This window comes from Cylas formicarius, unplaced genomic scaffold (genome assembly GCF_029955315.1).
Source record: "Cylas formicarius isolate icCylForm1 unplaced genomic scaffold, icCylForm1.1 PGA_scaffold_245__1_contigs__length_17067, whole genome shotgun sequence".
NCBI lineage: Eukaryota > Metazoa > Arthropoda > Insecta > Coleoptera > Brentidae > Cylas > Cylas formicarius.
The window spans coordinates 2,501-12,500 of NW_026844288.1; the positions used below are offsets into that span (position 1 = coordinate 2,501).

The window sequence follows — 10,000 nt, forward strand, 5'->3', positions numbered from 1 at the left end:
GTCCGTTTCGTTTTTAAACGTCGGCCGAAACATGGAAAAAAAAACGATCGCTGCGAAGCGCGGAACCTCACCGCCGAAGCCGGGCTCTTTCCTAGCGTAAATCCGACGGCGTTCAGTCCTCCGATTGTCCGTCCGACCATAGTCGAATTCGTTCGCCGGCCTAACCGAATTTATTAATTTCGACGCGCGCGCGGTACTCGTACTCGTGTTGTCGTTGTTTTTGTCGCCGTTGTTTTCCGTCGTCAGTATTTGCGATAATATGGCAGAAAGCGAAGTGAAAGTGTCGACCGCGTCGGCCGCTTCTTCTCCGGCTCAAACCTCCGCGACCATTTCTTCGTCTTCGTCGACGACCGTGAAAAAGGAAAAGAAAGCCAAGAATCCCAGAACGAAACCCAACCATCCGCCGACTTCCGAAATGGTAAACAACGCCATAAAGGGACTAAAAGAGAGAGGCGGTTCTTCGTTGCAAGCCATAAAAAAATACGTGGCCGCCAACTACAAAGTGGACGCCGAAAAAGTGGCTCCTTTCATTAAAAAGTACTTGAAGTCGGCCGTCGCTGCGGGAACTTTGGTTCAAACCAAGGGCAAAGGTGCGTCCGGTTCGTTCAAATTGGCGTCTTCGACTTCTAATTCGGCGAAAAGCGGAGCCGCGTCCTCATCCTCGGAAAAAAAGAAGTCCGTGACCAGAACGAAGAAAGCGTCTCCGAAAAAAACCACCGGAGAAAAATCTGGCGCCGCAGGTGGTGGTGGTGGCGCTTCTTCGAAGCCCGCCGTAAAAAAGGCGGTCGCCGCCTCTCCGAAGGGAAAAGGAAAAAGCGGGGCCGCCGCGTCGTCCGTGGAGAAGAAATCGGCAGCTAAAAAATCCGCCGAAAAGAAAACCGCCAAAGGCGCCGCCGGAACGGCGGTAGCGGCGTCGATTAAAACCAAATCGCCTTCGAAAGCCAAAAAATCAAACAAGGGACCGACGAAGAAACCGAAAGCGCCCAAACCCAAAACGGCAAAATCGCCTCCCGTAGCCGCTTCCGGCAAAGTTAAAAAGCCCGTCTCGCCCAAAAAGAAGAAATGAACCGCCGAGAGAACGTCGATGGGTGTTTAAAAAAAAAACGAAATTTTCGAAACGGTTCTTATCAGAACCACAAAAAAAATCGCTATCGAATTCGTAACTATCTTCAAAGGCAAACTCGAATCCCGGGCGTCTCGGGGGTAAATAGAAAACGATTTCTTTAAAAAATATATATAAGTATAAATTTATTAAAAAATCTCGAAAAGGACTTCTCTTTTTCTTCTTTTTTCTCTTTTCCATTTCGTTCTCCCTACGACAAACTTATTCTAACTTATCCGCCGGCGAATTTTAAACTGCATCTCGTTTAACAACGAAGCGTAGTCGATTCCGACGACGATCACGCAAACATTAAGAGAAATATCCCCGCGAACGTATTTATATGAGAAGAAAGTCCGTTGACAAGCTCCTCCCACCGAAAAGCGAACAGGGGGCGGAGCTTGTTGACCGACTCCGTCGCGATATAAATACGTTCGCCGGGGTTTTTTCTCATTTCGATCGCGAAGACCGCTTTTCTTTGTGAATAATAATGCCTTCGAAAACCGGTGGAAAAGCCGCCGCGAAAAAGCAGAAGAACGAAAGCCGTCACCAAATATACCAGAGGTCGAAATAAAAACTCGTCCGGTTTTACAAAGCAACGGGGAGTGGGGGGGGTTCTTTTCAGAACCACTAATAATTTTTTTTAAAGACGTCGTTAGTTGCGAAAAAAAAAAAATCCAACCGGGCCGTTCTCAAATAATTAATAAATGAAAAAGTTTTATTTTTTATTTTCAATTTTTAACGAAATCTTAAAGGAAAATGATTTGTGGTTCTTAAAAGAACCGGTTTGTTGTTAATAATAATAAAAGAGATTATTATTAATCTTAAGCTCTCTCTCCCCTGATACGCCTCGCCAATTGAATATCTTTCGGCATGATCGTTACTCGTTTGGCATGAATGGCGCACAAATTTGTATCTTCGAAAAGACCGACGAGATAAGCTTCGCTCGCTTCTTGCAACGCCATTACCGCGGAACTTTGGAAACGCAGATCCGTTTTAAAGTCTTGAGCGATTTCTCTGACCAGTCGTTGGAACGGTAATTTTCGGATCAATAGTTCGGTGCTCTTTTGATAACGTCTAATTTCTCTCAAAGCCACGGTGCCCGGTCTGTAGCGATGAGGTTTTTTAACTCCTCCGGTTGCCGGTGCACTTTTTCTCGCCGCTTTGGTCGCCAACTGCTTTCGGGGCGCTTTTCCTCCGGTCGATTTACGAGCGGTCTGCTTGGTTCTGGCCATGATAATAAAACACGTTCGCGGACGTACTAGAACACCAAATCACTAACACTCGTCGACAGATAATGGCCGCACGAACGTCCGTCCGTTTAATTTGTACCCGAGCGTTTTCTCTTCTCATTGGTCCAATCGACCTTTTTGGGCGTGGCGAATTCCGACTCGACAAAACCGAAGCGCCGGACCGTTTTCGGTCAGTTGATCGTGGCACTTCGGACGGTTTTGTTTGTTATATATCGATCAGAGAACTCGGCTCGTATTAAAAATGACCGGTAGAGGGAAAGGCGGCAAAGGTTTGGGAAAAGGTGGTGCAAAGCGACATCGCAAAGTGTTGAGGGATAACATTCAGGGAATAACCAAGCCGGCCATTAGAAGATTGGCCCGTCGCGGAGGCGTGAAACGAATTTCCGGATTGATTTACGAAGAAACTCGTGGCGTTTTAAAGGTGTTTTTGGAAAACGTCATCAGAGACGCGGTAACCTATACGGAGCACGCCAAAAGAAAAACGGTAACGGCAATGGACGTGGTGTACGCCCTAAAAAGACAAGGTAGAACTCTTTACGGATTTGGTGGCTAAATTTTTCGTCGATCTTGCGGAAACACAAAAAAAAAAAAAAAAGGTTCTTTTCAGAACCACAAAATACGTTCCAAAGATTATTCGTTATTTCGAGTATAATGCCCAACAAACCATTATCGAGTCGAGGTAAGTTTTGAATTTTTAATTTCTCCCCGTGTTAGTGTGATTATTAAATCTGTGAAATAAAGGAAACGAAATCTCAAATAGAAAAGTATTTGTGGTCCTTACAAGAACCGTCTTCCTTCCCGGCGAAAACTTTATTTAGCTTTGTTGTCGGTTTTCTTAGGCAACAGAACCACCTAGCGATCTTAACTTCGGATAATAATTTGTTCAATTCCTGGGATCGGCAATTGTAAATGTCGAGGTATTATACCGGTTTTCTTATAGTCCGAAAGAGAAAACGTAAAAAGAAGGAACGTTTCTTTTTTTTTTTTTTTTTAATAATCTGTTAAATAAACGAAACGAAATCTCAAATAGAAAAGTATTTGTGGTCCTTAGAAGGACCGTTTTCCCATCGTCTTCCCTCGCCGCAATTTTTATTTTGCTTTGTTGTCGGTTTTCTTGGGCAAAAGAACCGCTTGAATGTTCGGCAAAACACCTCCCTGAGCGATCGTTACTCCCGATAATAATTTGTTCAATTCCTCGTCGTTTCGGATCGCCAGTTGTAAATGTCGCGGAATGATTCTGGTTTTCTTATTGTCCCTCGCCGCGTTACCGGCCAATTCCAAAACTTCGGCGGCCAAATATTCCATTACGGCCGCCAAATATACCGGAGCTCCGGCGCCGACCCTCTCCGCATAGTTTCCTTTCCGAAGTAATCGGTGAATTCTACCTACCGGAAACTGTAAACCGGCCCTGCTAGAACGAGACTTCGCTTTCCCTTTGACTTTGCCTCCTTTTCCGCGTCCCGACATCGTTATTACCGTTAATAGTACACGCACGAACGTTAACAGCACAATGACGCTCTCGCAGACCGTGGGCGCGCTATTTATAGGACATGGGCATGGACCAATGGGATTAGCGCTTCGGCGAACGATGCCCGGGGGCGGAGCTTGTCGGCCGACTCGGTTCTCAAATAAATAGCTGCGGCCCGGTGTGGGCCTTGTCAGTCCGTTACTTTGCGCGCGTCTAATCGATTGTAGAAAATGCCACCGAAAGTAAGCGGTAAAGCGGCGAAAAAAGCCGGCAAGGCTCAAAAAAATATTTCGAAGAGTGATAAGAAAAAGAAACGCAGGAGGAAGGAGAGTTACGCAATTTACATTTACAAAGTGTTGAAGCAAGTTCATCCGGATACTGGCATTTCGAGCAAAGCCATGTCCATTATGAATTCGTTCGTAAACGACATTTTCGAAAGGATTGCCGCCGAAGCTTCTCGTTTGGCTCACTATAATAAGCGATCCACTATTACTAGCAGAGAGATTCAAACGGCCGTGAGATTGTTGTTGCCCGGAGAGTTGGCCAAGCACGCCGTCAGTGAAGGGACCAAAGCCGTCACAAAATACACCAGTTCTAAATAAATGAGCGTCGACTTGGAGAGTGTAAATTCACCAAAAACGGTTCTTTTCAGAACCACAATTTTTATATATTAATCAATTCGTTTATTCATATCTTTCTTTCTTATTTTTTTTTTTTTCGAATCATAGTTAGATAAAAGTGCTTATCGTCGAAATAAATGGCAGGAACCCGGTTTCGCGTTTATTTCGATTGACGTTTTTGGTTAGCAAAATTGAATTTTCCTATTTTTTTATTTAATTAGGTCAGTTCGTGTTGAACGTAGTTTTGATTACTTTTTATTTGAGTGTGCTTAATTTTGTTTGTGTTTGTTTAGTTTTTGCGAATTGTGGTTCGTTTTGGTGAAGTTTTGCATGTTTTTTTTTTTGGTTTGGTTGATTTGGGTTTGTTACACGGTTAATTTTGGTTTCTTTTGCTGAATTTTCGCTAGTTTTGGTTACTTTGGTTTATTATTTCCAGTTTCGGCCGCTATTGGTTAGTTAGGATTATCGTTAGTTTTGGGTTTGTTTAGGATAATTTTGGCTTGTTTTTGTTAATTTTGACTACTTTTGCTTAATTTTGCTTAGTTTTGGTTACTTTGGTTTATTATTTCCAGTTTCGGCCGCTATTAGTTAGTTAGGGTTCATTTCGGTTAGTTTTTGTGAACGTTTCCTATTTTTGCTTAATTATCGTTAGTTTTGGTTTGTTTAGGATAAGTTTGGCTTGTTTTTGTTAATTTTGACTACTTTTGCTTAATTTTGCTTAGTTTTGTTTACTTTGGTTTATTATTTCCAGTTTCGGCCGCTATTAGTTAGTTATGGTTCGTTTCGGTTAGTTTTTGTGAACGTTTCCTATTTTTGCTTAATTATCGTTAGTTTTGGTTTGTTCAGGATAAGTTTGGCTTGTTTTTGTTAATTTTGACTACTTTTGCTTAATTTTGCTTAGTTTTGGATAATTTGGTTTGTTTTGCCGAACTTTGGCCAATTTTGGTTTGTTATGATTAATTTTGCTTAGTTGTGGTTATTTTTGTTCCTTTTGGTTAGTTTTGTTTAATTTTGGTTATATTCGGTTAATTTTGGTTAGTTTTGCTTATTTTTGCTTTGTTTCGGTTAGTTTTGCTTATTTTTCTCTGCTCGCGGCTAGCGGCAAAAACCTTTTATGGGAGTATATGTTAAAATGAATAAAATAAAAAAAAAAAAACAAAACTCTCTTCCCGCTGGTCCGCAATATTAAAGAAGACGGACTTATAAATGTTTAATAATGAATTTATTAAATCGCGAGAAAAAAAAATGCAAACACCCGAAATTAAAAATGATGGAGAGTATCGTCCGACAAAATCCGGGGACGGCGATTTATTTTTAAGTCGGAACCGGAACCGGCGGTCAGTTAACAAAAGTAAGTAAAGAAAAAAAAATATTTGAAAAAGTGCCCGCTTTAACCAAATCGAACGTAACCACGAGCGAAAGTTTCGCTCCGAACTTTATTTGCCCGCCGCAGCCGATATTCGGGTTTTCACGTGAAACGTTCGGAAGACTAAGGAATGGTCCGTTACCTATAATAGGTGAGATGGTCTCGAGCGCGACCGCCGCGTCGTGCGTATAGACACTTCTCCCTTCGCAGAGCAAAATGCTTTTTCGATCGTTAGATCGCCTTCGAGTCGACCGTTTGGCGCGATTAATTGGCTCGCTTAACATTTTCGTATCGTGGGTTCAATTTTTTAAGAAAAATTGGTTTCCTTCATCGGTACGGGAACGTAGACCGTTTTTCGTTTGCCATCGGCCCGTCTTCGTAGCAGCGATTGCTCGAGCGTTCGAAAACATTTTAAGGCTCCGCACCTTATACAGCTAGATCGCGAACTTAGCGGGTGTTTTAAAGTAAGATTTGGCACTTCGTGGTTCGAAAGCGGTCGCCCTATAATATTTTTCTTCCGAAAAATTTGCGATAACTCTCATCTAACCGAGCGAGTTTATATGCGAATCCGGAACGTTTCTTTCGAGAAATCTCGTGTCGCTTTCAATCTAGCGAAGAGTGATCGAGAGAATGTCCGAAAATTTCCGTCGATCGACGTTCGTTGCCCGAGGCACATCGGTTCGACGCGCGCCGCATTTTAAAGCTTATTATGCGCGCGCGAGTCGGATTGTTTGATCGCGCACTCACGTCGTCTCGATATTTATTACCAACAAAAAAAAATTGGACGGATCGCGTCCGAATAATAATAATAACGAGTGTGGCGTCGGGAACGGTTCATTTCCGTACTCGCACGCTATCACCGCCACACAAAGTGGTCGCGTCTGTTTCTATTTAAAAATAAAATAAACGCGTTTCGCGCGCGTAATTATTATTTTTAAAAAAGAGACTGTTTGTTGTCGTACCGCGCCCGATCGTCGTCATCCGTGGCGGCGGCGGCGGCGGCGCGCTCGACACGTAGAACAGCTCCCTGGTTGATCCTGCCAGTAGTCATATGCTTGTCTCAAAGATTAAGCCATGCATGTTTCAGTACAAGCCAAATTAAGGTGAAACCGCGAAAGGCTCATTAAATCAGTTATGGTTCCTTAGATCGTACCCACAATTACTTGGATAACTGTGGTAATTCTAGAGCTAATACATGCAAACAGAGGTCCGACCGGAGACGGAAGGAGTGCTTTTATTAGATCAAAACCAATCGGTGGCGGGTTCGCGCCCGACATCGTTCAACTTGGTGACTCTGAATAACTTTACGCTGATCGCACGGTCTCGCACCGGCGACGCATCTTTCAAATGTCTGCCTTATCAACTGTCGATGGTAGGTTCTGCGCCTACCATGGTCGTAACGGGTAACGGGGAATCAGGGTTCGATTCCGGAGAGGGAGCCTGAGAAACGGCTACCATATCCAAGGAGGGCAGCAGGCGCGCAAATTACCCACTCCCGGCACGGGGAGGTAGTGACGAAAAATAACGATACGGGACTCATCCGAGGCCCCGTAATCGGAATGAGTACACTCTAAACCCTTTAACGAGGATCAATTGGAGGGCAAGTCTGGTGCCAGCAGCCGCGGTAATTCCAGCTCCAATAGCGTATATTAAAGTTGTTGCGGTTAAAAAGCTCGTAGTCGAATTTGTGTCTCGCGCCGCCGGTTCATCGTCCGCGGTGTTAACTGGCGTGCCGCGAGACGTCCTGCCGGTGGACTTAGCCCGTTCACAGCGGGCGGTCCAACTCAATCCTGCCGCGGTGCTCTTCATTGAGTGTCGAGGTGGGCCGGCACGTTTACTTTGAACAAATTAGAGTGCTTAAAGCAGGCTAAAACTTCGCCTGAATACTGTGTGCATGGAATAATGGAATAGGACCTCGGTTCTATTTTGTTGGTTTTCGGAACCCCGAGGTAATGATTAATAGGAACGGATGGGGGCATTCGTATTGCGACGTTAGAGGTGAAATTCTTGGATCGTCGCAAGACGGACAGAAGCGAAAGCATTTGCCAAAAACGTTTTCATTGATCAAGAACGAAAGTTAGAGGTTCGAAGGCGATCAGATACCGCCCTAGTTCTAACTGTAAACTATGCCAGCTAGCGATCCGCCGACGTTCCTCCGATGACTCGGCGGGCAGCTTCCGGGAAACCAAAGCTTTTGGGTTCCGGGGGAAGTATGGTTGCAAAGCTGAAACTTAAAGGAATTGACGGAAGGGCACCACCAGGAGTGGAGCCTGCGGCTTAATTTGACTCAACACGGGAAACCTCACCAGGCCCGGACACCGGAAGGATTGACAGATTGAGAGCTCTTTCTTGATTCGGTGGGTGGTGGTGCATGGCCGTTCTTAGTTGGTGGAGCGATTTGTCTGGTTAATTCCGATAACGAACGAGACTCTAGCCTGCTAACTAGGCGTATTTAGACATCTCAAAGGCCGGCCGGCTCGGGGTTCGCCCCGTTGTCGCGCGCGGTTTTTACTGTCTGCGTACAAACAATTCTTCTTAGAGGGACAGGCGGCTTCTAGCCGCACGAGATTGAGCAATAACAGGTCTGTGATGCCCTTAGATGTTCTGGGCCGCACGCGCGCTACACTGAAGGAATCAGCGTGTCCTCCCTGGCCGAGAGGCCCGGGTAACCCGCTGAACCTCCTTCGTGCTAGGGATTGGGGCTTGCAATTGTTCCCCATGAACGAGGAATTCCCAGTAAGCGCGAGTCATAAGCTCGCGTTGATTACGTCCCTGCCCTTTGTACACACCGCCCGTCGCTACTACCGATTGAATGATTTAGTGAGGTCTTCGGACCGATACGCCGATGGCGTTTCGGCGTCGTCGATGTGTCCGGGAAGTTGACCAAACTTGATCATTTAGAGGAAGTAAAAGTCGTAACAAGGTTTCCGTAGGTGAACCTGCGGAAGGATCATTAAAGTGATAATAAAAATTACACAGTTTGTCTTTATTTAGTCGAACGAATTTTTGTCGCTGACGCTCGGTCGAAAATATCTCGCGTCGATCTTTAAGTCGGCCGCGATTAAATTCGACGACTACGACGACCACTCGACCACCGTAAAAAAGGGGAGAGAGGAGTAGGAGTAGGAGGAGCGCCGACAAAATTCCGGGTACCTAGACGGAACTCGAAGCGCGAAACCTAGTTTCGCGCTCGCCGTCGACAAGGTGTCAAACGATATTCGCCCGGAGCACCGAAAAGTACTTACACCCACCCGCGACCCGCGAGGAGGTGTGTATATAAACTTTAAACCGGCGCGGGTCGTCCGAACGCGAACGCGCGCGCGCCTACCGTCTGAATAATAAAGAACAAAGGGCGCGCGGCGAAGTGTTCCGTCGGATAGACCGGCCCGAAATCGAACTTTTTTTTTTTTTTTACGTCGAAAGGTATATACCTCGCCTTCCGTAAAAAAAATGTATGTGTCGATAACAACGCCGACGACTCTTTTTCGGAGACGAAAAGCGTTAAACCGATCGAAAAAAGATTACCCTAAACGGTGGATCACTTGGCTCGTGGGTCGATGAAGAACGCAGCTAATTGCGCGTCAACTTGTGAACTGCAGGACACATGAACATCGACATTTCGAACGCACATTGCGGTCCTCGGATTCTGTTCCCGGACCACTCCTGGCTGAGGGTCGTATCCAATTTAAAGACTGCTCGGTTTTTTCGCCCGCGAGGCGCGAGAAACGTCGGAGCGAGTTGGACGTGTAGCGCGGGAAGGAGTGAGGAGCAACAGCACGTTCGCGCTTAGCGCGCGATCTCTCTCCTACCCGGTCTCGCGACGTTTTAAAACGCGAAAGCGAAACTCCGGCCGCGTTCTAAGGAACGCGACCGAGTTTGCGAACGACGTCGATTTTCGACGCACCGGTTCGTCGCGTCGCGCTCGCTTAAAAGCGCGAGAGACGAGCGTAATTAAAACCGCCCGCGTATGTCGCAGGTCCGCGCAAAATTGACGATCGTCGTGTCCGTTATTTTCTCGATAAGAAGAAAAGGTGTCCGACGTCTGATCGTTTGCGGCCGCGTAACGAGTGGTGGATATAGCGGTTTTAAATATAAACGCTGAACCGTTTCGAAATTCACGTCTACGTTTTATATATATATTTATATATATATATATATATATATATATATATAATGATTTTATCGATCGACCTC

General features: G+C 45.5%; 3 non-coding genes across 3 annotated transcripts in view; all 3 read left to right on the forward strand.

The window, feature by feature from the left end:
- Positions 1-6,830: 6,830 nt before the first annotated feature.
- Positions 6,831-8,762, forward strand: LOC132697572 (small subunit ribosomal RNA). Its single transcript, XR_009618193.1, has one exon. It is a non-coding gene; the product is annotated as a small subunit ribosomal RNA (ribosomal RNA).
- A 566-nt stretch (positions 8,763-9,328) lies between these two features.
- On the forward strand, positions 9,329-9,483 carry LOC132697571 (5.8S ribosomal RNA). The gene has a single exon (XR_009618192.1). It is a non-coding gene; the product is annotated as a 5.8S ribosomal RNA (ribosomal RNA).
- Positions 9,484-9,993: 510 nt separating this feature from the next.
- Positions 9,994-10,000, forward strand: part of LOC132697573 (large subunit ribosomal RNA) — a 4,072-nt gene continuing 4,065 nt past the window's right edge. Inside the window, exon 1 of the ribosomal RNA XR_009618194.1 lies at positions 9,994-10,000. This exon is cut by the window's right edge and continues 4,065 nt beyond it. This is a non-coding gene — a ribosomal RNA (large subunit ribosomal RNA).